The sequence below is a fragment of the Rattus norvegicus genome, chromosome 15 (genome assembly GCF_036323735.1).
Source record: "Rattus norvegicus strain BN/NHsdMcwi chromosome 15, GRCr8, whole genome shotgun sequence".
NCBI classification, from domain to species: Eukaryota; Metazoa; Chordata; class Mammalia; order Rodentia; family Muridae; genus Rattus; species Rattus norvegicus.
In genome coordinates this window covers 58313403-58339061 of record NC_086033.1, presented here as the reverse complement: position 1 = coordinate 58339061, position 25659 = coordinate 58313403, and the positions used below count along the sequence as shown (strand labels likewise).

Below are 25659 nucleotides of genomic sequence, written 5' to 3'. Positions count from 1 at the left end.
CTGGACAGGGCCAGATGAGGAGAGGAGGGAGGGGAGAGGGGACAGCCAGGAGACCAGGAGAGTAAAGAGTGCCAGGTAACCAAAATGGTTGGATTATATAGAGAAGGGCAGCGGGAGAGGAGCAAGTAGCCAGTCCCTGGACTGGAGAAGTTTAGGGTAGGTGGTGGGTATGTCCGCCATATCCAGTAACAGGTAGGGACTGAGGAATGCTGGGAGAACCTGGAGGGCAGGTCTGCCTTGATATGTTAATCAGGCACCTCAGCCCTTGTCCTGAGTTTGAGACCTAACACCAAATATGTCATTCTTGTTATTATTATAAAAGTAGATACCCAATTTTTTCCGGAATATTTTCCTCCTTTGTACCCATCTCAGACTTAATTGACCACAAATGTAGCAGCTATTCTAGGTGCTGGTCTTTGCCATTGATTTACACACAAGCTCGTTTGCCAAAACCACATGTATTTGATTGTTATAAAGCTTTGAAACTGTTACACAGCTTTTATCTCAGGGAAACAATGTCATTATTTTTTAAATTCTGAGAGTCAGTTTGAACAAAAAGGGTCTTCAACGGTCTCAAGTATGTAAAATTGGCCTTAGAATACCTTAGGCTCTAAAGGGGGGTGCTCCCCTTCCCCCCACACCACAGCCTGCATTTCCACCAGAGCTTAGACTTCAGAACATCAGAGATGCGAATCCTGCACCTATCACTAACCAAGCATGTGGTCTCAGGTCGATTACTAACCTCCATGAGCTTCCCTTCTGTCCTGTAAAGGTGGCATCCACTCTACGACGATGTTGGAACTATCAAATGTGATGTGCCAGGGACACTAAGGGGGTTGTCCTAGCAATTTATGAATGAATAACTAAATACAAGGAAGAGTTGGTAATTATTCAAACTAAATCAGAGAATGAACTGATGATACTCTAAGGCTGTGTGAGAGCAAAGGCGTTTGTGGTAAGAAAGCCACAACGCTAGATTCAGCTGACGGGTCACACAGGATGGAAGGGATGTTCAGCGTCCCACTCCCAAGAGTCCTGCCAAAAACTCTGGAGTTCAGGGATCAGCTTTTCTTTTTCTTGGATTCTATTTAATACCCTTCCAAATTAATCTTCTGATAAAGAAATCAGTATCTAACAAAAATGCTGAGTGCTCACTTAATTTGAATTTTGGGTAAAAAAAGAACAATTTTTAGTACAATAAATGGGACATACTTATATTAAAATATTACACTGAATATCACATAGAATATAGTTATACTAAATGTCAATAATTAAAATTTAACTGCCCATATTATATTTTATTTGTTTGTTTTAGAGAACCCTGCATATTTTAAACATAAGTAAAACAAATAATAGATGTAGGAATCAATAGTTTGGCAATGTATTTTCAGTCTTTTTTACTATTATTAATTATATATTATATAAAATATAGCATAAAATCTTACCTACAATAACATGATTATTGATTGAGCTGAAACAAGGCAAGACAAATAGATACGTATGAAGCACACAATATTCAATCATTATTTGGGTCTCTATTATTGGTCTAAACATTTCCAGTACATAAGAAATCACATAGTGGTAGACAGTAATAAATTCAGTCAAGTATGCTATTTTACCATCAGCTCAGAGAAAACCGTTCCTTATACATTTTCCCACTTGTTCTTCCTGAGGGGCACATTTTCGTTGCCAGCTCTTCCCTCCTTTGCTGAACTTCCAGTGGTTACGCTTGCGTGCTGTGTTTCTCCACTGATCTGGATTGAGCATCACACACACTCTTCTTGAGCGGTCAGAATAACCCAGGTAAGTTAAGAGCAGCCACAGTGCTCTAGATCCATGAATGGAGGGAGAAGGTAAGAGTTGTCAGTAGGTGTCTGTCCTGGATTCAAGGAAATTTGGCTCTCGGGGCCCTGCGGAAGGAGCAACAGTGAGGCAGTGAGTGAAGCCGGTACCACTGTGTGCAGGTGCCACAGAGGGAGTCAGATGCCCTGGAACTGGAGTTACAGGCGGTGTGAGAGGGAACAGAGCCAGCCAAGTCCTCAGGTGCACAGCAAAGAAGGCTTTCCTTGGTCTGTGATCTTCCCAGGGAATAGCATTAGGGGGGAGACGGGGGCAGGTTATACTGCAAATGAGAGTCGTGAGGTCCCACACACGTGACTGGTGGCTGAGAGTTAGCCTCGGGCTGGCCAGAGAAGGAGATTGAACCTACACTGGAAAATCACTAAAGCTAGAGGCACAGCACTGCTTAGAAGAGCAGATTCTGGAGTGCTAAAGGCCAAAGGTTTGCTTTCCAGAACTGACTAGCCGTAGCCCGACTGTGCATTGCCAGACGATAGCAAATCCAGCAAGGGACCATCAGTTGTCTGCTCCCGCTGGGGTATTTGGCAATATCCCTTCCTTCGGGGTGTCTTTGCCTCTAATCTATAGCAAGCTAGGTGCCTCACCCTGCAGCCACGGTTCTCCTAGCCCTGCCCTGCTCTGTCCTGCATTCCAACCTTCCCAGCTTCCTCAGCAGAGCCCTACCCGTGCTCACAGTCCGTCTAACACTTCCGTTACAGGCAAAGGGCTAGCTGGGCTCCTATACACATTAATCCTTCTGCCTGCACCCCTCCCATTCCCTTCCTGCTTCTGATGGAACAATGCAAGCCTTCAAGACCCAACATAGATCATCAAGAAAGCAAAAAGCAATGGACACAAAGTGCCCGGAAGGATGCAGGAAAAGAGGCCCCCTTATAGACCGCGGACTACGAAAGTCAGTATGGAGTTTCCTCAGAAAGCTAAAAGTAAGCTGTGTGATCTAGCTATCCCAATCCTACGCATACACCTGGAGGAATCTAAGTCAACATAATACAGAGAAAATTGCGCATTTGCGTTTTCTGCGGCATGAATCACAACAGCCAAGATACGAATCTAGCCAGTCGATGAAGGGATAAAGAGAATGTGGTAACTCTATGCAAATGGAGTTTTATTTGATCGTAAAGTGGAACGCAATTTTGTTTTGTATTTAGATCCACTCAGAGAATGAAAGTGTTAACAGAAAAAATATAGGTGGGGCTAGAAGTCATCACGCTAAGAAAAATAAGCTAGACTTAAAAGGTAACACACTTTCAATGATGTGAGGATGAAGAAGATGATGATGATGAAAATGAGAAGGAAGAGGAGAAGGATAAAAAAAGATAAAGAAAAATTCGCCACAGTACCACTTTGGGATTCACAGACTATTTCATTTTTGTCCCTAGTATCTGTCATTGTGCCTAGCTCAGGCTTGTCACTCAAAAATGTGTCTTGTCTGAATTGGACATAATCTCATTTGATTTTTTTTCCAACACCAATCAAAAATCAACATCACATTACTTACGTAACTGAAAACAAAGTCTCAAAAAGAAGTTTCTAGGCCCAGGCTATTCTGGCTCCTAAGACCACACAAAATACTACTATATTATAAACATTAAATTAAACGGCTTTTTTTTTTTAAAAAATGGTTTCACCAGCTATGAATTCTGCTTAAGTAATTAAAATTGTCCTCACCTTTGAAGCTCTTAGGCAATAGGCGTGCACTTTAGGGTATGCCTCAGCCATTAAGAACTGTTCCTGAATCTTCCCTTTGCATAAAGTTGAGTCAGTATCATTAGTTGGGAAATAATTACACAGTACGGAGCACTCAACCCACAAGAGTCTGGGCTTTGTTTTGATTTTTAAATCAACCCTTTTACAGGAAGCTGGTTTTCACCCAGGTAACTGTTGCAAAATATTTACCCAGGTAAGAAAAGCATTAGTCAGCCAATCAGAAGCCCTTCTGTGGTGAGACTTCACCCGCCTCATTACCGTTTACTACACTGGGTATCTAATTACCTTCAGGATGGAGCACATCCTGTTTCCACTTGCTCAAACTCTCTGACTTGCCCCTTGGCTTTCCAGAGCTGGCTAAGTAGTCTAGGGCGACCGGTAAACTGGAGGCTCAAATCTTTCTTGGGGCATACTACCTCACTTGGGGGATGATGGCTGATCATTCAGAAAATAAACACTAGGGTGAGCCAGATCCTAGTCACCACGAAAGGAGGTGGCCCCAACCTTGGTATTCCAACCTGTGCCCTGAGGCTCACACCTGTACACCCTCCTTTCCACACCCTCCTCTCTCCAGGAGAATGTCACACCAATAACAAACAGCAGACCACTTACGCCATCAAAATCTCTTGATAAGCTAATTTTCACAGTGTAATGAGCAGAAAATACGCTTGGTGTCCTAAGTGGCTGTTTTTAAGGACCTGCTCTGCCTCTTTGTAGCAAGTTACTTGACCTTGAGCAAGTTACTCAACAAGCCTGTGTTTGTAAGGAGAGGATAACAATGTTGTGGGTCTGTTACAACAGAGCACAGCTGTCTGGTACAAAACCAAATACAAGCTTTCCTCCCTAGTCCCTTCCTCTGTCCCAGAATACTTTAGATTACTGGTTCTCAACCTGTAGGTTGTGATCCTTTTGGCAAACCTCTACCTCCAAAAATATTTGCATTACTATTCATAACAGTAGCAAAATTACAGTTATGAAGTAACAACAAAAACATTTTTATGGTTTGGGATCACCATAACGTGAGGGTCACGTGAGCGTTAAGAAAGCCAAGAGCAGCTGCTCCAGAAATAGACTGTACAAATCCACCCAGCTCAACCATCAGAAGGGGTCACCTACAAATCCGGATGCCTGCAAGGTCTAAGATAAAAATATATTTATTTTTATTTTCAATGTGTCAGTGTGTTTTTTAAAGGATTTTATGTAGCTTCAGCTGGCACTGAATATACTATGTAGCAAAGACTGACCTTGAACTCCAGATTCTCAGGTCTCACTTCCCAAGTGCTACACTTAGAGCTGTGCCCACTGTCTCAAACAGTATTATTGGACATGCTCAGTGAATATGTACCAGGGTTATGAAATGAAAGAACATGTCACTGAGATGCACCTCTGTGGATTAGAGTCAGTACATGAGTACCTGGCTTAATGTTACTAAATCCTAAGGTGTTTGTGTTTGTTTGTTGTTTGTTAAAATACAGAAAATCGAGACATTCATTTGAAAGCTTCCAGTTAAGCTAAAATTCAAAACACATTTTACAAGTCAAAAGGCCACGTTATCAAGCTTAGAAGATGGCTCGGTGGACAAGGGCACTCACCACCAAGTCTGGTGTTGTGGCTTTGATTCCTCGACCCATTTGGTTGAAGAAGAGAACCTACACCACAAGTCGTCCCCCTGCGTGTGTGCTTTGTCATGTGCTGGGCAACGAGCACGTGCAGTGAGCATTTAAGTAAATAAATGCAGTTTCAAGAAAGCATACTTCACTTTGCAATCTCCAGGCAAGGGAAAACTTCAAAGAGGGCCACACATGTGGCACTGGACTTGAAAACGAATGCAAATCCCATGACCCCTGTGTCGTCTCCCATGCTCGGCAAGCCCACACAAGCCAGAGAGCGATGACCACAGACAGCACGCATTTGAGGAGCTCTCGCAGAGTGGCTGCATTACTTCACGAATCCCCGGGAGCCTGCAGCACGGGTGTTATTATGATTGCTATCGCACAGGTGAGAGCACCGTCCCAAGATCATCCCTTTGTTAACAGGTAGCAATGACATCAACTATCTGTTGTCCAGACCCAGGTCCCTCCATACCAGGCAACACATAGCTGGGGAAGACAAAGGAGAGCAGCTCAGGGAGGAACGGAGTCATGGAAATTTAAGCTGACTTTGAGTTTTCTATATAGCTGAAGATGACCTTGAACTCCTGGCCCTCTTGCCTTCACTTCCCAAGGGCTGGAACTATAGGCATGCCCACTTGGCTCAGAGAATGTAATGTATATATGAAGATCTATGAGCCAAGAGAGTATGCTTCATGAAGAAGGGCCTCGGAGAGTATTACCAACACACAGACAGCCGACCCTAATGTTTAAGTTACTAATACCTAAGTTCTTTTAAGAAACAAGAAACCAAAGCCTTCATTCGAGAGTTTTGATCAACATGGGTCCTGGGCATGGGTTTCTAGGCATAAAATATTACTTCTGTCTGAAGCAGAGCACTTTCCACTGACCACCTTTAGCTGAAGGCACTTTGGGCTGAGCAAGCTCACCCACATGTGTGGCTTCCAAGCTGCTCAGCCAATAAACAGAGAGAAGCCTACACTTAGGAAAATTGGGGTCAATATTTGTGATGCTCATACAGTCCTGCAGACTAACAGGATGTGGGCACAGAGGCAATCACCAGAGTATGACACACCTCCCACATGCACTGGGGGCCACACCCTGGCCGGCCCACCACCACTGTCTGCCTGGAACACTGAGGTGAGGATGGAGGGCGGGTGCCAGCTCTGACTGGCACAAGACTTAGGTTTGTAGGGCTGCAGGCATAGCCTACATCCTGATGAGGCTAGCATACACTGGCAATAAACCATCAACAGCGAATTAAAACAACAAACACCATTCCCAACAGTTGTCTACCCCTACGCCCACTTTTGTTGAGTGGTCTTGGCAGGGCTCTGCCTGAGCAAACTGGTCTAGTGCAATTATGGGGCCAGTTATACTGTAGAAGTCAAGGGTAACTCATGACTGAAAATGGAAGGAAGTCCGTCTATCAGGATGTAGAACTTGTCAACCCCAAAGTTTAACTTTCCACTAGTAAAAGGAAGATTTAAACTTCTTCACAGGCCAATATAAAATAAAATACAATGTGGCATAGTAATCTTTGGATTCAGACTAATCTGGACTTCAATTCTAGAGCCTTTAAAAATATTTTTGAATCATTTGATTATTTGTATCTCACACTCTTATCCATTAGCTACCGAAAAGAGCCTGCCCTAGAGACTAAGCGAATGGACTGGGTCCTTTTTTATTCGGCAGGAACAAGAAACACTGATAAACATCCTATATTCAAACTATTTTAGATCAGGGCCAACTCACATCGATTTATCGTAAAATTCTAATTGGTGGGTCTTTCCATATTTCCTATAGTGAACAACACAAGCCCTTGTCTTAATAGTTGATGGAATTTGACCTTCCTGTTTCAAATAATAGTTATGCATAAAGCAGATAAATCAGCAATGTTATTAATACCCTAATTTATATCGCCAGCCCAAGAAACATGCTCATGAGATTAACTTCTTTCTTACAGTTTATTCCAGTCTCTCCATGTCAGTGATTCTCAACCTTCCTAATGCCATGGCCCCTTTAATTCAGTGTTTCATCTTGTGGTGATCCCATCCATAAAATTAGTTTCATCACTACTTTATAACCGTAACTTTGCTACTGTTATGAATTGTAATATAAATATCTGATATGCAGGATATCTGATGTATAATCCCTGTGAAAGAGCTGTTTGACTCCTCCTCCCCCACTTTGGGGTGTCACCAAAGGGGTGGTGACTCACAAGTTAAGAACTCTGGTGCTCTAGGGGAAGAAGGGGGACCGGTGTGGTGCTAAGTCTGATGATCTGAGTTTGATCCCTGGAACATACATTCATAGGGACATGCACACATACACAAGTGGAGGAGGGAGAGAAGGAGGAAGAAGAGAGAGGGAGAAGGCACAGAAGGAGGAAGGGAGGAAGGAGTAAGTCACAGGAGACATATACAATAAGAACACACATGCTTTATATTTTCCAGAGATGATCCATTTATTCTATTCAATTAGCTTTGTGAATCAAGATAAAAAAATCTCATTTTACACATCCAACAAATGAAATATAAAAAGTGACTTATTAAGATGATGATAGCTAAGTGAAAATCAGAAGAATGTAGATGTTTAAATCCCTATCTTAAGTGCCTTTTCAATCTACTCCAAAGGTAACCAAGATGAGCCCACTCACACTTTTGTTCTGAGGTCTGTGGATTTGCACACCAAATGTGCTGTTAGGCATCTGACCAACTTGACTCCTAACCAATAGTCTTGAATTCTTCTTTCTCTTCCAATCCAGTTTATGAGCCCATAAGACTGTTTGTTCAGGAAAATAAATTTGACAATCCGTTGTGACAGCAAGAGCCAATGTATTCGCATTCGTTGGATCTCAGCCTGGCAATTTGCCTGTGTCTTCTGGCATATTCTGATGAAATTACCATTCAACTTACAGTATCTGTCCTCACAGCCCTGAGTGAATTCCCGTGTCCCATTCATCTGTATTTTCATCTAGCCAAGATGTCAGCCCGATGTCTTATTTTCCATTCTGCCCAACTCACCAGTAACACGATCTGTGAAACAGCACATCAAAATGGAAATTGCTTCTAGAATATGTAGTTGTAAACATGTGTCAAGTGTATCATGTGACAGCTTTTAGAAAATACAGTTCAGATAGAATTAGGAGATGTAGCACCAAAGATTGATTTGTGTTTTTCTCTCCAAACCAAGAAAATGAGATTTCCAGAACTCCGAATTTAAAGGGGGTGGTTTTGATATTTAAGCAGCTCCCTTTTCTGAGTCTTCCGGGTCACACATCCATTATTTTTACATGGAGAGAATGATAGGAGACTAATTTGCACTCTGTGAAGCCTTCACCCCAAGCATTTGATTAATAATAATTACTGGTTTTCATTGAATTCCTACTGTGTACCAAGAGTTTTATGTACTACTCAAGGAAACTTAGAACTACACTGGAGAACTTAATAATTAGACCACACAGTAAGTAGAAATTCAGGATTTGAACTAAAAATCTATGCCCTTGACTACTCAGGTATGAGTTTAATATGCCCTGAACCTTTTATCTTCAATAATGGAGTTAAAGATTTAGAAATGTGAAATGCAGAGTGTCGAGTGGCTCCTGGAATAATTCTATTCTTTTGTTGTGTTGAATTAAACTGATACTAACTTCCCTTATCCTCCTCAGCCCTGGATAGCCCGGTAGCTGACAGCAAATACAGTGTCCACTCCCATGGAACGGACAGTTCAGACCAACACTTCCTAAACAGTCACACAAGCAAAGTGAAACGGATTCTAGCATCCTCCACTATATTGAATGCGAAGACAGATATACATTTAGAAGTCCTGAGAGTTCTGGCAAAAATGTCATAGCAGAAAATATGAGATTCGCAGCCTATGGAACACCTGCCTTTACACTTTAATATACTAGTTTGTTTCCTGATACTATAATAAACATCACAACAAAAAGCAACTTGCTGAGGAAAGAATTTATTTGTCGGACACATCCCCTTTACAGTCAGTTGTTGAAAGAAGCCTGGGCAAGAACTCAAGAGGAACAGAGGTAGAAAAAGAGGTTGCTACTGGTTTGCGTAGCTTGTTTTCTTATACAACCAAGGACCACTTGCCCAGGGGTATCACACTGGGCTTGGCCCTCCCACATCAATCAAGAAAATGCCTTCAACAGACTTTCAGAAGTCAAAGGGATGGAGATAATCCATCAGTTCAGGGTCCCTCTTTCCCAGATGACTCACATGAGGAAAACAGCACAATAATTATAGGGTCTCCAACAGAGTCTGGTGGTCAGTGACTTCAAACTGTACCTAGTATGTTCCCTACATACTTGACTTCATAGTAATTCTCCCATAGCAAAAGGCACTGGTCTCCCGCCTGAACCCAAGCATGTTTTAAAGAGCACATCCTGCTGAGGAATGGGGAAGACAGCAGGAGAAATAGTGTCAAGAATGATGAAGAGAATATCAACCCGAGGGGTAAGAACTGACAGGGTCATTTTGTTAGATATTCATGCCACTCACGTGGCAGGAAAGACTTTCTCTGCAGCAGAAGCACTCTGTAAACTTTGTATACTTTGTAAACTTTGTATACCCTCTTGGCAACAAAGTAGCCAACTCCCCCACCACTCCCACCCCCAGCCCCACTTGAGGCCCTCCTACACCTAGGTCCCTCTCTGAGACCTCCCTAACTGCCATAACTGTCACAAAGATCATCTCCAGCCCCTCAACAGGACCCTCCCCAATTTATGCTAATTTTAACTGAAAAGTCTGAACAAAACTCACCAGTCCCTGGACAGGAAATTCCACCAATCCCTGAGCTCCTGAAGCTGGGGTCTTGAGCTCCCACCAATCCTCACCCTGAAAATCTCTACCCTAGAAAGTCCACCCCACAAGAACCTCTATATAAGCACTGTACTGTGTGCTCCCTCCAGGGAGTACAGGCAGCCACCCTTGGATTCATCCCTCTTCTCCCTGGACTCTCCAATAAATCACTTTCATGAAATTTGCTATATTCTGTGACTCAGTGGAAGAAGACAAGAAGCAGTGAAGAGAAGAAGGGAAGAGGAAGAGAGGCTGAGGCTCCTGAGCTCCTGAGCTCAGCTGGGGATTCCCCCCCCCCCCCCGGGGATTCCCTCCCCTGGGGATTGCGGTGCCTCTGCTGAGGAGGCTTCCTCTCAGACCTCTGTGGTTCCTGGGCTCCATATTTCAGGATGCCTTTCCTTGGGACACTGTCCCGCCTCAGAGCTGTGTGGTTCCTGGGTGTCTGAGTCCCAGGACATCTTCTCATCTGAGCAGAAAAGCTGACATTGACAAGTAGCAGTAGAGATGAAGAGCTGTGAAGCTTCGGATTCCAATAGCGCCTTCCATTTTAGACCTAGAAACACAGTGGTGCTAAAATGTCTAAGTGGAAACACTCCATATGTGTATGTGTATATGTATGTGTATGTCATGTTCATGTGTATATCTGGATACAATAGCAATTTATGATTCATTGTGGCCCTCTGTGTTCCCACATTTATTAGCTGTTGAATAAGTCGATAAGGTAAGTCTTGTCAATACTTACAGTGCACCAGAGGCATGCATGGTCAACAAAATAATGCTGAGACAGAATTCAACCCTTTCTATATACAGTTGTGGATTGTAGGTCAAGCAAGCATCTACCACTACTGTTCACAGCCACCCTCCAGAGAAAGCATCGCTAATACTCCATAGACGAGAACACAAAGCCTTCCTAAAGTCATGGGGTTCTAGAACAGGACCTCCTGACTCAGGAAGACTTTAACCAGACATTCTTTCTGGTTAGAAGCCCCTGGAATTATGGCTGATAGCCTGCTATGATTGCCAGGTTTGGGGTTGGATAAGGCAAATGCTAAATCAAAGGTTCTTGTCCCTAAGGAGCACATTAGGGAACAAGTTAGGACTTATCAAGAGAAGAATTTTCCGAGCATTGTACAGTGTCTGTTGGATGCTTGACTCAGAAAAGAGTGGCAGAATTCCAGAGAAGACAAAAAATGAGTTGTCTAAAATGATTTCATTAGAACAGGCCATGGAGACACATGTCTGTAATCCCGGCACTTGGGAGGCACAGGCAGGCAGATCTCTGTGAGATGAAGGCTAGCCTGGTCTACAGAGCTAGTTCCAGGACAGCCAAGGCTACACAGAGAAGCCCTACTTCAAAAATAAACAATCAAAAACAACAAAAAGCCCACAACTACAGCAACAACAACTACAAAAACCAAAACCAAACAACCTCAAGATGGGAGAGCCATTTATTTTCCTTACCTCTGTCTAAGCAAAAAACGAAGATAATAACAGATTTCCTGACTGCAACATGGAGAGATGCTATGGAAAAGACTCCTTCTAAAACTTTGAAGAGAGCCCAGAGGAACCCACTCGGAAGTCAGGCAGCCGCTCCCCTCCCCTCAGGGAACTCATTGCCTTTCAGAATCCACAGTCTGGAACTCTAGGAAGTAGCAACCATGTAACTTCTTGAGAAGTAACTCTCAGTATTGATACGTTTTATCCAAGTGGCTTCCTTAACCACTATAAAGAATTCACAAAAGGTGGGCCTTTAACTAGGAGCTCTCTGGGCTTTAAACCTCTATGTACAGATCCAGCCATGTCAAAATGGTTGTCTGAAATGACAAGTTTTACACATCTCCTCCCTTGGGGTACACAATCCCATTTCTTCTGTGGGGTTGGGGCGGGCAGGTAGCAGGGTTTATACTCAGTTGGTTCAGAGTTCCACTAGAGATGCGTGTGTGTGTGTGTGGGGGGGGGTGTGATGTCACAACAATGTGTCCAATGCCACCAGACTATATCTTTAAAACTGGATATGTTTTGTGTGTATTTTATCTTTAGAATTAAGAGTAAAGAGAATTTGTCTCCACAACCAACCATCCAGATGTGTACAGCTATACAACCCCAGCACTCAGGAGGTGGTGAGGTAAGTTCTGAGCACCCTGGCCAACACAGGAAGACCCTGCCTCAAATGTTCAAAAGGACAAAACAAAATGACCTGGAATGGGAGTCACAAGCAGGGTAACTGGTACGTTCTTAAGTGACAAGCAGTCTCTAGAAAACTTTGGAAAACATCACAAATGACGACAGAAAGAAAAAAGGGCCGGGCATGGAGATGGCGTAAGCTGTTTGCTGGAAGCAGAATGAGTAACTCAGGTGACTCACGACTGTTTCTGATTGTTCAAGGATCCGTCCTACCCGCCATGGGGTTATCAGAATCTCAGAGTAGCACATAAGGCTTCTGTGCAGTCCTGTTCAGCTAGAGAAACCAAGCTTCCGAATTGAGCTTCAGACTCTAGAACACACAACTCCATAGAGAAAAATAAAAGAGAAGCTGTCAGGGAGCAAAAAAGAAGTTTGTGGGAGTTTGTTTTTTGTTTGTTTGTTTTGTTTAAATAGGTTCGGAGTTTCCATTGGAACAAGAAAATTCTAGAAAGAGCGTTGATTGTTACATGATGATGAATGTATGTTTTAGCGTACAACTGTATCTTTTTTTTTGTATGAACGTACTTAATGTCAAATTGTACCTTTGGAAATAATTAGACTATATTTTATCCGAAAACAAAATAAAGATTCTTTTAAAATCTTAAAGGAAAAGATTGCTAAAGAACTTGTGGTCATTGGGGGAGGGGTTATTTTTCATAAAAACGGGTTACTATGGAGACAAGGCCCGCCCATTTAGCTCTGCAGACATCTGGTCTGGGTCTTCGGCTCTGTTAGGCCGAAGTTTCCAAGAAACTCAATCCTTCTTGTCTACCCTCTTGGATCTTTGCTCCCCTCCCCCCGCCTCCCTCCTCTCCCCCCACACAACTATTCAGAGCCCTAACTTGACATTTTCTTATTTTATATTGGCACGCACCCATGTAAAACAAACAAAGCACACAGGACGGAGGGGGAGGGGGAGGTCAAGGCCCATTTCGGAATTAAAATAAACGGCCAGGGAAGCACAAGAGACCACGGTTGATTTGGACAAGTTCAGCTGTGGAAGGAAGTGTCAGACAAGACAATTGCTTCCAGATCTCAACAGGCCAGGGATGGGGAAAGCAAACGGTACCAGTTATCAGAAGGAGTTCACTCGGGGTGGAGCCGAAGTTAGGGGAGTGGATGGAAAAACAAGGATGGGAGTTAAGGGCCCTGTGCATTGAGCTGTCGCTGAGAAGGCTCTGTCGGATGCTGATTAGACTGTGGTTTGAGGCAGGGAAAGCAATGAATTACCCAGGCCGAGGCAGGGGAGCAGAAAGGGGTGACTTTAGTACCAGCGCTGATATCCCCATGGAACTGAGCAGAAAGGCTGGGACTAAGCAATCACAGATGTCACACAGCCACTTACTGAGTGGGTGGTGGGCTGCCCAGGTATGGCGTTCTAGGAGGGATGAAGAAACTGAAAGAAAAACACTGGCCTCTTGCACTCTCGATCACTGGAAGAAGACAGACCTAGCTGGTGTATAGGTTTGTAGGAGTTCTTCTTAGATGCTCGGGCACCAGGGCGTCCAAAACCTTACAAAACATTAGGTGTGAAGCCAATTGTGGTGGCTTTAATCTCAGTACTTAGGAGGCAGAGCTGGGTGGGTCTCTGTGAGTTCAAGGCCAGCCTGGTCCACACATCCAGTTCCAGGACAGCCGGGGATGCACAGAGAAATCCTGTTTCAAAAAGAAAAAAAAAAAAAAAAAAAAAAAAAAAGGAAAAGGAAAGAAAAACAAACTATCAGGTTTGGCCGACTATAGATGAAATCCAGTAAGTCTCTGTATTCGTGTTAACAGCTGCAGAGCGAGCAGATGTACTGCTTATAAGCTGTCTCTTCCCTTTTGGGAGCTACAGCACAAGCCCAGCTTCCTCCCATAACATGGAGCCAAGTCATTGGCCATGGATTTAAACAATTCCACCCTTAACAAGGGGCAACTGTGTGCCTGAACGCCAAAGTCTTTGAAATGTCCAGAATCCTGGGCCTTGCAGGAGCCATGACCAGAGAAAGAGAAAAAAAAAATCATAAAAGCATCAACCAACTGATACGTCACCTCACACAGGATCCCAAGTGTGGCAAAGAGATAAAATGCAAAGGGAGCCCCAGAGGTCAGAAGAACCGGGGAAAGCAGGGTTGAAATGGTTCCTGGAGAGCCACGCTTACATAGAATGTGTGAACTTGTGTTACGTTAATCCAGCATTGCTGACACTGCCCATAACACTTCTTTGAAAAGTTTATTTTTCTTTCCAAAGGATAAAAAAAAACTTACTAGTATCTGTCATATTTCCTTCCTTATATATTTTGTTCCTTTAGCTGCCAAATTCTCTTTGTGACTTTTACAAGATTATAATTAGCTGTGCTACGTACGTGAAATTTAACTATGTGCCCTATACACTGTCAAAACAGGAGCTCAGCAGAAAATGAGCACCCCTCTCCAAACACACACTCTCAAATTCATTGAGCCTGGTTTTCACATCTGAAAACCGTCCCTCTTCCTTAGGCACCGTCCATGATGTGTTTTTCTACCTTCTGGTGGTTTTTTTGCACCCTCCTAATATTGGGAGGGTTGGACTGGACACCCTCCAAGGTCCTTTTCAAGCCTAAGTTCTGTGAGAGATATGGGATCATAAGATATATGGGGAATTCTGACAAAGAGCAAGGGGCCAGGCGAACTGAACCCTTACCCAATGCTGGCACTGGTGCACGTGAACTGCCGCCCCTTCCCTGTGATGTCACAGGTACTGAGGGACATGGATGGTGTGAGGAATGGAGGGAAAACAGCCTATTGGAAGTTTCATTTTTTATTCAAAACAAAACTAAACAAAAACCACTGTGGAATTACAGCTTCAAGATGTTCCTGCCACCTTCCTTCCCTCCCCACTTCTGACCTGGTCCCTAAGGTCCTCCCGTCTAGAAACTGTAGAGATCACCATCTGCCCGCCGGTGTGCTGATCTCCCAGTGGTGGTATGGTAATCCCTGCAATAATGCTTTGAAGAATGCACAATAGGACGGACACTCTGCCGTCAGAATTCACACTGCTCCCAGAGGCCAGACCCAAGGTGCGGGCTGAAGCTCAGGTCACCCTCCGCTGGTATTTTGTCACACTTGGACAAAGGACTCCAGAGTCAAAGGGCAGCTAAAGCCACGTGCCCAATATGAGGCTGAGAGGAATTCTTGGGAATCATTATTGCTGAGCATTGCCAACTGGCTTGAATCGCTTCTCTTCTCCCCCACAGACTGGCTCTTTCCTGACCTCTGCTCCATGATGAAATGGTATAGTACTCACATCTGTTGAGGGAGAACCACCAGTGCCCTCTCTCTGTCTCTGTCTGTCTGTCTGTTTGTCTGTCTGTCTGTCTGTCTGTCTCTGTGTCTCTCTGTCTCTCTCTTAAGCTAGTTTATTTTTCACTTTGGGGTTTGTTTTTTGTTTGGTTTGGTTTGGTTTTCAGAAACTGGGTCTTATGTAGCCAAGGCTAACCTTGATCGTGCAATTCCCCTACCTCTGCCTCCTGAGTGCTGGGATCACAGGTGAGCCACTGAGCTGACAACATGGAGGCCCTAATACTTCTTTCTACCATTAATGGACTGGAGCTTCTTCCCAGGCTTCCTTTCTTTACTCTCTACCTAATTCCTGTCCTTGCCTGAGGCTTCCTTGCAATATTTAGCAACGGTCAGGCCGCTCTTGCCTCAGAGGCACCCACCTGGAGAAGCCAGTGGCCTAGAGCTGTCACATGGTTTGGAAGCCACCTTTATCTCAGTGAAAAAAAACTTCTCTGCTCACCTGAGGTTTGTACAGATAGGTTCTAAACCTCTTCTATTGTTGCCGATGTGGTCTTCATAAAATCTTATGAAAGCATGTTAGCTACGATAGACTTTAGGTAACTGTTAGACCGGGATTTAGCATCCAGGCATTTGGAAAGCAGCAACATTCCTGAGGACCTGGCAGCTTCATCAGCGACTCGTGATGAAGTTGTTGAAAGGAACTTGAAACTTGATTGACAGAAATTAGAATAATAACTGTAAGGAATGTGTTAATTGGGTCCATAAAGCCTGAATGTTAATGTGTTTTTAAAATAGCATTTTTCCCCATTTTGTGAAGAATAAATACACAAGCCAGTCGAGAACGGCCTACATCTGAGCTCCATGCCTGATGTCTGAACCTGTGTTGTGTTTCTAGCACAAGTTAACGCTGAATGAATGAAGTACAAACCATACAGGCCACTGAATAAACAGTCCGTGTAATTAATTCATGACCCAAATCTTTTAAATAGTGTCACCACACTAGTCTCTGAGGCACCTCGATGAACAGCTATGGCTGTACTTAGCAGTCTGTTGCTTGTGTATCTGCTTTCTCTTATGCCTTCATGTGATTTACAAACTGTGCAAGGCAGACCTTTGCTTAAGGGTGTGTATGTCAAAGGTAATTGTCATTAGGGTATGTATGTCAACTAATGTGACCTTGGTCTCATATATACACACTCAAGCTAACTGGTACACTTTATAATGAGGAAAAATGATCACACTTAACCAAGGCTGCTTATCCAATTCCATCTAAATGTGGAAAAAGCAGTCTCAACTCATACATGTTATATTGGGTTGTAAATTAATGACACCCCTCAGAAAGACAATTGGACAATGGGCAATACCCTTTACACGCTGATGACTATAACCCATGAATTAAAGAAAATTCTCCAATAGGTATACACATGGACGTTGTGGTTTGAATATGCTTGGCCCAAGGAGTGGCTCTATCAGGAGGTATGGCCCTGTTGGAGGTACTGTGTCACTGTGGGGGACGGCTTTGAGAGGCCTTCCTCCTAGCTGCCTGGAGGTTGGTTTTCTGTTTGCCTTCAGAACAAGATGTAGAGCTCTCAGCTCCTCCAGCTGGCGCCATGCCTGCCTGGATGCGGCCATGCTTTCTGCCATGATGATAGTGGACTGAACCTCTGAAACCATAAGTCAGCCTCACTGAAGAGTTGTCATGGTCATGGTGTCTCTTCACAGCAAAAACACAAACAAACAAACACAGAACCTTAACTAAGGCATACATCTACAAAACACGGAACGTGGCAATTGGTTGTTGGTTTATGTAGAAAGAGAAGTGAAACAACCTCAATGGTCACTAGTAGAGGATTAGTTTCATCAATGTGATGCCTGAATATGAAGCAATGCTTTGAGACCGCTTTTATATATTATATTTATTAATTATTTTCTGAATGTATGTATGGAGATACACCAAGGTATATCTCTAGAGGTCAGAGGACAACTTGTGGGAGTCAATTCTTTTCTTCCATCACCTGAGTACCAGGGACCAAACACACCACCAGGCTTTGTGGCAAGCTCTTTTACCCATTGAGCAATTCTGTCAGTCCCCCATGCAGCCATTGTTAAAGAATGAAGTTATCCAGATAAAAATTAAATTATGTATATTAGATATTAAATGAAAACAAAACACAAATTGAATACATATTACATTAAGCAATATGATGGTGTTTGGTCTTTGTGAATGTATAATTTTTATCAATTATAGCTCAATAAAAACTGAAGGGAAAATCAACCTGCTCAATTAAAAGTGGATAGTACATGTTATAGAAAAAAAGTATTCGAAGATACCTCTACTTAAATATCAAAATAACCACCTTCTTTTGTGCTATGCAACGTGCTGAGGAGGACTAGTATCGATACAGAACCCTGCAGTAATTCCAGGTTTATTTCAAACCTGTCTCTCAGGAAAATACTAAACTTCTATATTTGCCTTTTCTTAACATACTCGAACATTTCAGGATGATTTCAGTTGACTTTGTTTTGAAGTTTTGTTCTCAAGCATTCAAATACTTATACTAATAACATATGGATTCTATAATAATCTCACAATGGCTGTCATTGTTATTTAAAACCATTTTCTAAGAACATTCTCTTAATGTATACTCATTGTGCTTGACACTGGGTTAATATGGATACTTCCCTACAAGTATACATGGATTTCTCTTAATGTGACTGTCTTAGCTAGGGTTTTACTGCTGTGAACAGACACCATAACCAAGGCAACTCTTATAAGGACAACATTTAATTGGGGCTGGCTTACAGGTTCAGAGGTTCAGTCCATTATCATCATGGCAGGAGCACAGCAGCATGCAGGCAGGCATGGTGCTGGAGGAGCTGAGTTCCACATCTTCATCTGAAGGCAAACAAGGAAAGACTGGCTTCCAGGCAGCCAGGGGAAGATCTCTAAGGCCCCTTCCCCAGTGACACACTTCCTCCAACAAAGCCATACCAACTCCAACAAGGCCTACCTCTTACTAGTGCCACTCCCTGGGCCAAGTGTATTCAAACCACCACAGTGATTATCTCCAATTCTTTCCATTTCCTTCAAATGGCATAACTCCTCCTCCTTTAGAGCTAAAACCATTTCTACTGTGTACATATACCCCATCTTTTTCTCCATTCCTCTGTACCTAAATTAAGTGTGAATCATGCTGTGACAAACATTGATGAACAAGTATCTCCATGATAAATTGATCTGGAGTCCTTTGGGTAAATATTCAGAGTGATATTAGAAGACCATACGGCAGATCTCTTTTTAGTCTTTTTTGAGAAACCATATTTATTTATACAGGACTGTAAGCCAGTCCAGCCAACATTGAGTCCCCTTTTGTCTGTGTCTTCTCCAGCATTTGTTGTTATTTGTTTTCTTAATGATTGCCATTCTGACTAGAGTGACATGGAATCTCAATGAAGCTTCCGTTTACATTACTCTGATGATGAGTGAGGCTGATCACTGTTTCATACGTTTACTGGTCATTTGTGCTTCAATTTTTTTTTAAAACTATTCATTCTCCCATTTGCTGAGCTACAGTTCAGTTGGTAGAGACTAAACACATTTTATAACAAATTTATTCTGATACTAGATAAATAAGCAAAACATGCATAAATATATCATGCATGCTTGAGAAGTTAAGAAAATGGAGGTTGATTTGTCTGTTGAACTTAGGGAGGGTACTAGACTTTTGTATACATTTTTGCTATGGTGATAGTTGAACTTTATAAAATTTTTTTAATTAAGAAAAAATGACAACTTGGGAGGATGTTCCCCATGACCTGTCTCCCACTGCTCTGGTTCCCTTTTACTATTTGCACTTCCAACAGGTACTAGGCAGTGTGTCTGACGACTCTAATGAGCTTCCTACCACGCGAGTGCAGAGACCACAGCTCACTTACTGTTTTTATTTTGATTGGGATGGGTCAGTTTAGTTTTTTGAAGACAAGGTTCATCATGTAACCCAGCTGGTCTTGAGAACTCACTAGATAGTCCTTGAGAAACTCAAAGCAACCTTCTCGCCTCTGTCTTCCCAGTGCTAGAGTGGCTAATGAGCCCACTCCGGCACACCAGTGGTTCATTTGTTTTGAAGTTCCCGGGGAAGTGACTTTTAACTTTTATCCAGTTGTTTCTTCAGTGGTAAAGTTGAAGTGCTGGCCACAGTGATAGTGGACATTTATTAGGTGATGGTCCTGGGTCTAGCCTCTTACTACTCTCGGAGTGGATTATCCCATCCCGTCTCCAAAGAACACTAAGGAGCATCTTTGCAACTGTACCCATTTCACAGATGAAGAAAGAGGCTTACATTACAAAAGCAAGCAGAGGAATCAGGATTGGTGTTTACAGATCCATGTGCTTATAGAGCTGCGACAGAAGCAAGAACAGATGAAATGACAGGCTTGTCCTGTTTAGGAAATGCTTTAGCTGTGATCACCAGTGTCCTTTCTTTCTCTCTAGGAAACCCTTCCAGATAAATGACAGGTATGTGCCTGGCTGAGTGGAAACAAGGTGAGACAAGCAGTAGTGTTAGCAGGGGCCTAGCCACACCTGAGGCAGAACTAGTGGTACCTCTTCACATCTCGTCTTCAGCCACCAGTGTCCTGCTCCGGGAGTGGGTCACCAGGGAAAGGGTTTCCCTGTGTTTTCCTTTCCGTCAGCATACAATGACTTTACTTTATCAGCAGTAGACGAGGCCAGGCGATTACAGACTTGAGCTGGGTAAACAGTCTCCATCTTGAGGCTTAATCAGATCACCTCTCTGATCTGGTTTCACATAGCTGCCACAGCAGTTTAATTCTGTCTCTTGTCACCATCTGATAACTGACATTCCTCTGCAGTGGAACTTACCTTTGCTATGCTGTGTGTGTGTGTGTGTGTGTGTGTGTGTGTGTGTGTGAGAGAGAGAGAGAGAGAGAGAGAGAGAGAGATTGATTTATTCTCCTGTGCATATGCAAGTTGTTCAGCCTCTTCAGAAGTCAATCTACCCTGCCTCTCGCTCGTTTAGTTCACTTGGTAATGGCTCTGTTTGCTGAGAGTAGAGACCAGTCAAGAGGCTCCAGCCCTGCTCTGAGTTTTGCTACAGCTTCCTCTGCAATCCCAAGGCTCCTGCCCGCCTGTGAAAGTACAGCAGTCTCACAAGACATACTTGGTTGTCCTTCTGCCAACTGGGTGCCCCCTAATGCAAAAATTCTATGAGTATTTGAGTTTTCATGGTTAAAATGGCGTCTAGCAAACACAAGAGTAAGTGACAGTCCAAGTTTTCCAGTTGCGAGGTGTGTGTCTCCACAGAACCATCATCTACAGAACTGGATGGACTCCGGGTAGCATTAGCTGTCAGCTTGAGGCCTACCTACCACCGACACCTCAGCTCAAACATTTCCCAGGGTGTAAACAGAATAGGATAGGGGATGATTAGGGACTTCCCTGATTTTCCTCTTGAGTGAAGAAGAAGCTGCAGGTGACTGAAGTACGGACGCTGTGCAGCCTTTTCTTGTGGACCACACCCAATACTGAGGGACCGGCTACTTACAGCCTGATCTCCGTGACCTCTATCCTCAGCTCCCCTCTGAAGGACAAGCTGAAAAGAGGGCATTTGTTATCAACAGCTGATGCTTCTGCTACACTAATCAGGCTTCCCAGATGTGGGGTTGTTTGTTTTCGTGTGTATCAGAGTCCTTGTGTGCTTCCCAACAAACCCTGGGCAACGGAAGCCGATGAGGAACTGATGGGAGTTCAGGTAGCAGAATAACGGCTGGATTCACCGCCATGGCTGCTGGAAGCCCCTGTCTTCATCCTTTTCTTTTTTAATCACTGGATCAAGAATTCAAGTTTGAAACGGGAGAATTTGAATAACTGGCCCTATCTGTCAGGATTGAGAGACCAAATGTATTCCCTTATGCTCCCCAGTGGGAGGGAACATCCCAAGATTCATATAGAAGGGGAAGTTCGCACATACTCTGCCACACAGAAATGTCACGCATCCTCTATATCACAGCTCAACAGGACAGCATCTGAGTCTTTTGATGAAGCATCGTTTCCTTTTAAAATGCGTAAAACCGAGTCTCTCATAAATCCAGTGGGGGCGGATTTCAGATTAACTCGCATTGGAATTCCTCTGTAAAGGTTGGAGATTTTTCCAGCTAAAGTTTAAATTTAAATACCCATGAGGTTTTAGAGGTTGTGGTTGAACAGCATGGTACTGACACTTAGCAAAATTCCTGCTGGCCGCACAGACGAATCCGGGGGACTCAGGTCTTATCAACTTCCTCGCACCCCTGGAGTGCAGGACAACGCCACACTTGGCTGCTTCGGAGCATAGCTGTTACTATGGAGATGCTGGGATCCAGCCCCAGACCTAACAGCACCTGGGTTACACCAGCTTCTGGCTTAATAGAGGCTGGAGGCGGAGTAGGGGAAGAAGAGCACCCATGAAAAGAGGGAACAACTTTCCATGGTCAATAACGAGGCTCCTTGGGCAATAAGCAGAAATGAGATCAGTTACGGTGCTGGACTAACTCAACAGGCCAAAGGCAGGGGTGGGGGAGGGGTAAAAAGGGACGGGAAGGTCACACAACAGGACGTTTTCTCATTCCAGAACCAAGACCAGGAACTCCCCTGACAGAAATTATATTAATTTCACTAGCAAGAACCTAATTCCACAGTATGGTAATAGAGCAAAGCCCAACGTGCTTCCCCTGCTCTTTCATGGTCAGCAGGACTTTCTGACAAGTGAGAAAGGGGGCTACTTCAACACTGGCAAAGCAAGTCTGGAGTGAACACCAAACCAGTGGCCCCTAATTCAACTCGGCTCTCATATGGACACCATAAACCTGGAGGTAGCCTTCAACCCCACAGGTTAAGGCCTCAGTCCCCAAGCCTGCCCTGCTTCAGATGCCAGTCCCAGTCAGTCCATCATACATCTAAGCAACAGGGCTGTAGATGTAAAGACTGAGGCTCCCACGGTTCCCTGCAGTCTGACTAATGTGATGGTTCATTTGGATTATGAGCCTGACATGGTCTAGATTATCTAGAAGGCAAACCTCTGGAAGACTGAGAGACTTTCTAGATTGGGTTAACTGAAGTGGTAAAATCCATCATCCTAACTGTGGGCACCACCGTTCCACTGGCTGTGATTCCAGACACAGAAGGAGGAGAAACTCCACAGAAGTAGCATAGCTTGTTGCTTCCTTCCCAGATGCTGTGACCATCTTCCTCAAGCGCCTGATGCCAGGATAGCTGGCCATGATGACTTACTCTTTAACTGTGAGCCCAGACAAACCCTTCTTCCTGACTTTGCTTCTGTCGGTTATTTGGTTGTAGCAATGAGAAGAGTAACTAACACAAGCAGTTCCCTAGAACATTTCAGAGAGCTCAGGAAAACACGGAGCATGTTATAAAGGTTTACAAAGCAGCAGATGAAAGAGAAGCAAAGGTCAGGGTAAGGGAGCAGGCCGGTTTCACCATCTGTGAGCCTACCATGCTTGGCCACCCAGGGACTCGCTCAATGAAATATTTTAAGGATTCTATTAAATCTTTATTACTCTGATGTGGTTGGTTGCATCATTGGTTTGGTAATCAACTCAACTTGTGGCCATTCTTCCTTCTCTGGGGGTTTGGAACAGGAACAAAAGTCCCAACTCAAGTCATGCTTTGGTCTTTCTAGTGACCATTCTCCATCTATAAGCTACTCAGGACCCCTTCAACCCGAGTGCTGTTTAGCAAACAAAAGGCATTCAGGTTAATATAGAGATTTCAAGGTTGGAGAAGCTTGCCAGGAAGGAAGTACAGTTACAATAATGATATACTCCCCAATATCACATAGTTATACCTGCAAAGGTGCATAAAATTACATGCACAGAGATGCTTTACTGGGGGTTGTTCAACCAATAAAGATATTATTGTTCAACGAAGGGTGTTGGTAACCACCTACCAATGGCACTGTCCGATATATCACTATATATTCATATTGTGGGGGCAAGTGTAAAACAGGGGTTACTGTATAGAGTTACAACAGAGCTCTTGATACATTAAGCACGGAGACAGCAAGGTGACAGAAAGGCATCACTCCATTTGCCTTGGTAGTTTTGTTTTCCTTGTAAAGTAGGGTCTTCATATATAGCCTAGGCTGGCCTTAAACAGAGACTCCCCTGTGTCAGCCTCTGGAATGTGGGAATAGATCTTCATTGCCACACTCTGCTTCTATTTGAACTTTTGAAGGGAGTCTAAAAATGGGCAGGCTGATGACAGATAGGTGGGTAGGTACATAGATAGATAGATAGATAGATAGATAGATAGATAGATAGATAGATAGATAGATAGATAGATATAGATGCTAGATAGATGACTAATTGAATACTAGGAAAGCAACTTGGAAAATGCGGGAATAGAGGGTTTTTCCCTGGACTTTTCACTGTGAACAGGTCCTCTATTTAATTAAAACTAATTTAAAATGTCATAAAGTAAAAATTAAAGGCATAAGATTGTTCCCTAACAAACAAAACAAAGAACAAGAAATAATAAATTTCCCTCAATAAGGTTGCCTCTGTGGAGCTAGGAATACTGCTTGAAGTCTCAAAGTAGAAACAGCCTTTCAACCTCACTACTCTGAATGTCCCCCTGAGCCTGGTCTCTCGTCAGCTTCAGTGAGAATTGGCCCTTACTCTGCCTAGTTACTGAAGTAACTGAGGGACAGACAGAAGCACCCATGGGTCTTATATAATAGCCCTTCTCAGGAGGTAGAGATGCCCAAACACTTCCCCTACATAAAAGTCAGTGGTCCTTAAAAACAGGGACCAGAGAAGTCTCAAATGGTCCTGTGATGTTGGTGGCTGTTCATAATGTTTATGAAGCCAGTAGTTGGTCATTCAAGTGAAAAGATTTCTAACCAGTTGATAGAAGGGTGTATGGGCTGGTTTTGTCTGACTTGACCCAAGCTAGCGTCTTCAGAGTGGAAGGTTCATCAGCTGAGAAATGTCTATGAGATCCAACTGTAAGGCGTTCCCTTAAGTATGGAATGAAGGGGAAGGGCCCAGCCCATGGTGGGTGGTGCCGTCCCTGAGCTGGTGGTCCTAGAGTCTATGAGAAAGCAGGCTGAGCAAGCCAGAAAAAGTAACCAGTCAGCAGCACCCTCCATGGCCTCTGCATCAGCTCCTGCCTCCAGGTTCCTGCCCCCAGGTTCCTGACTCCAAGTTCCTGCCCTGTTTGAGTTTCATCCCAACAACAGAAACCCAAACTAAGACAAATGGTATCAAAAGAGCTCTTCCTAGCTTCCTACCACATAAATTCTGCCCATACCAGAGCCCATTGAAACAGCCTCCAGATGTTTGGAGGATGCTGGAAGATAGGATGAGAGATGTCTCAGCCATATCTGGTCTACACAGCTCTCGTTCCTCGCTCTGTAGTGTTATTTTGTGTTGCCCTAACCCTGGATCACCTCTTCCCGCTTCCCCAGATTTTCCTCCTCCTGGGCTCCAAGGAGCCTGTTTGCTATGGAAAGATGAGCAGTTAAGCTCCTCCTTTACTAGCTACAGCTTGGTGTCAGCATCTGGAGATTCAAACATTGGTTTTGTCCTTTTACTGAATAGCAAATCCCAGTACTTGTCTGGGAGACCACACACAGTAGCTGAGAAGGTCCAAGATGCCCCAAGGCAGTGGTGGTGGTGGTGGTGCTGGTGGTGGGAGTTCAAGCTTGGTCAACACTTTGGCTATGGGTAGTGACCATCAAAATCTTCCTGTGCCGTAGGCTTACTATCTCTTCGCCCTTTATGGTCCACTCAGTTGTTTCGCGGTCAATCTACTAGTGTGATGCCCACCACTACCAAGGTGAGAAGGCCTGGTCCAACTCGACCCTGAGGCTTTCCGGCTCCTCTTCCTATGTCACAAAGGGTCTCTTCGCACAACCCTGTAGAAAGTGCCAAAGTGGGGTTTCCTCAGACACCTAAAGGGCAGGTTCCTTCAGGGTGTTTCCCAACAGTACTACCCAAACCTGGTCAGGCTCAATTTGCTTTCTGAGGCTCAGCGCTCACTACCTAGGGTCTAGCCTTCAGCTTGAAGCACCAGTGCCCCAATCCCTGCCTGGCCCGAGGTGGTCATGAAACAGTCAGAGGTCACCAGGCTGGGTGCGGCTGCGTCCCCACCCCCCACGCACGCACAAACGCCCGGTCGCCCGAACCCTATGCCCCGCAGC

The 25659-nt window shown here is 43.9% G+C and overlaps 2 long non-coding RNA genes across 3 annotated transcripts; both read right to left on the bottom strand.

Moving 5' to 3' along the window:
• Positions 1-439: 439 nt before the first annotated feature.
• On the bottom strand, positions 440-12554 carry LOC102556319 (uncharacterized). 2 transcript variants are annotated; one of them, XR_005494363.2, is made up of 3 exons: positions 12359-12554; positions 10354-10547; positions 440-1910 (listed from the first exon to the last, which is right to left on the bottom strand). It is a non-coding gene; the product is annotated as an uncharacterized LOC102556319 (long non-coding RNA). The 2 variants fall into 2 exon arrangements; XR_010058217.1 differs by lacking the exons at positions 10354-10547; positions 12359-12554 and adding an exon at positions 3529-3889.
• A 12478-nt stretch (positions 12555-25032) lies between these two features.
• Positions 25033-25612, bottom strand: LOC120097114 (uncharacterized). The gene is made up of 2 exons (XR_005494361.2): positions 25502-25612; positions 25033-25374 (listed from the first exon to the last, which is right to left on the bottom strand). It is a non-coding gene; the product is annotated as an uncharacterized LOC120097114 (long non-coding RNA).
• Positions 25613-25659: the final 47 nt, after the last annotated feature.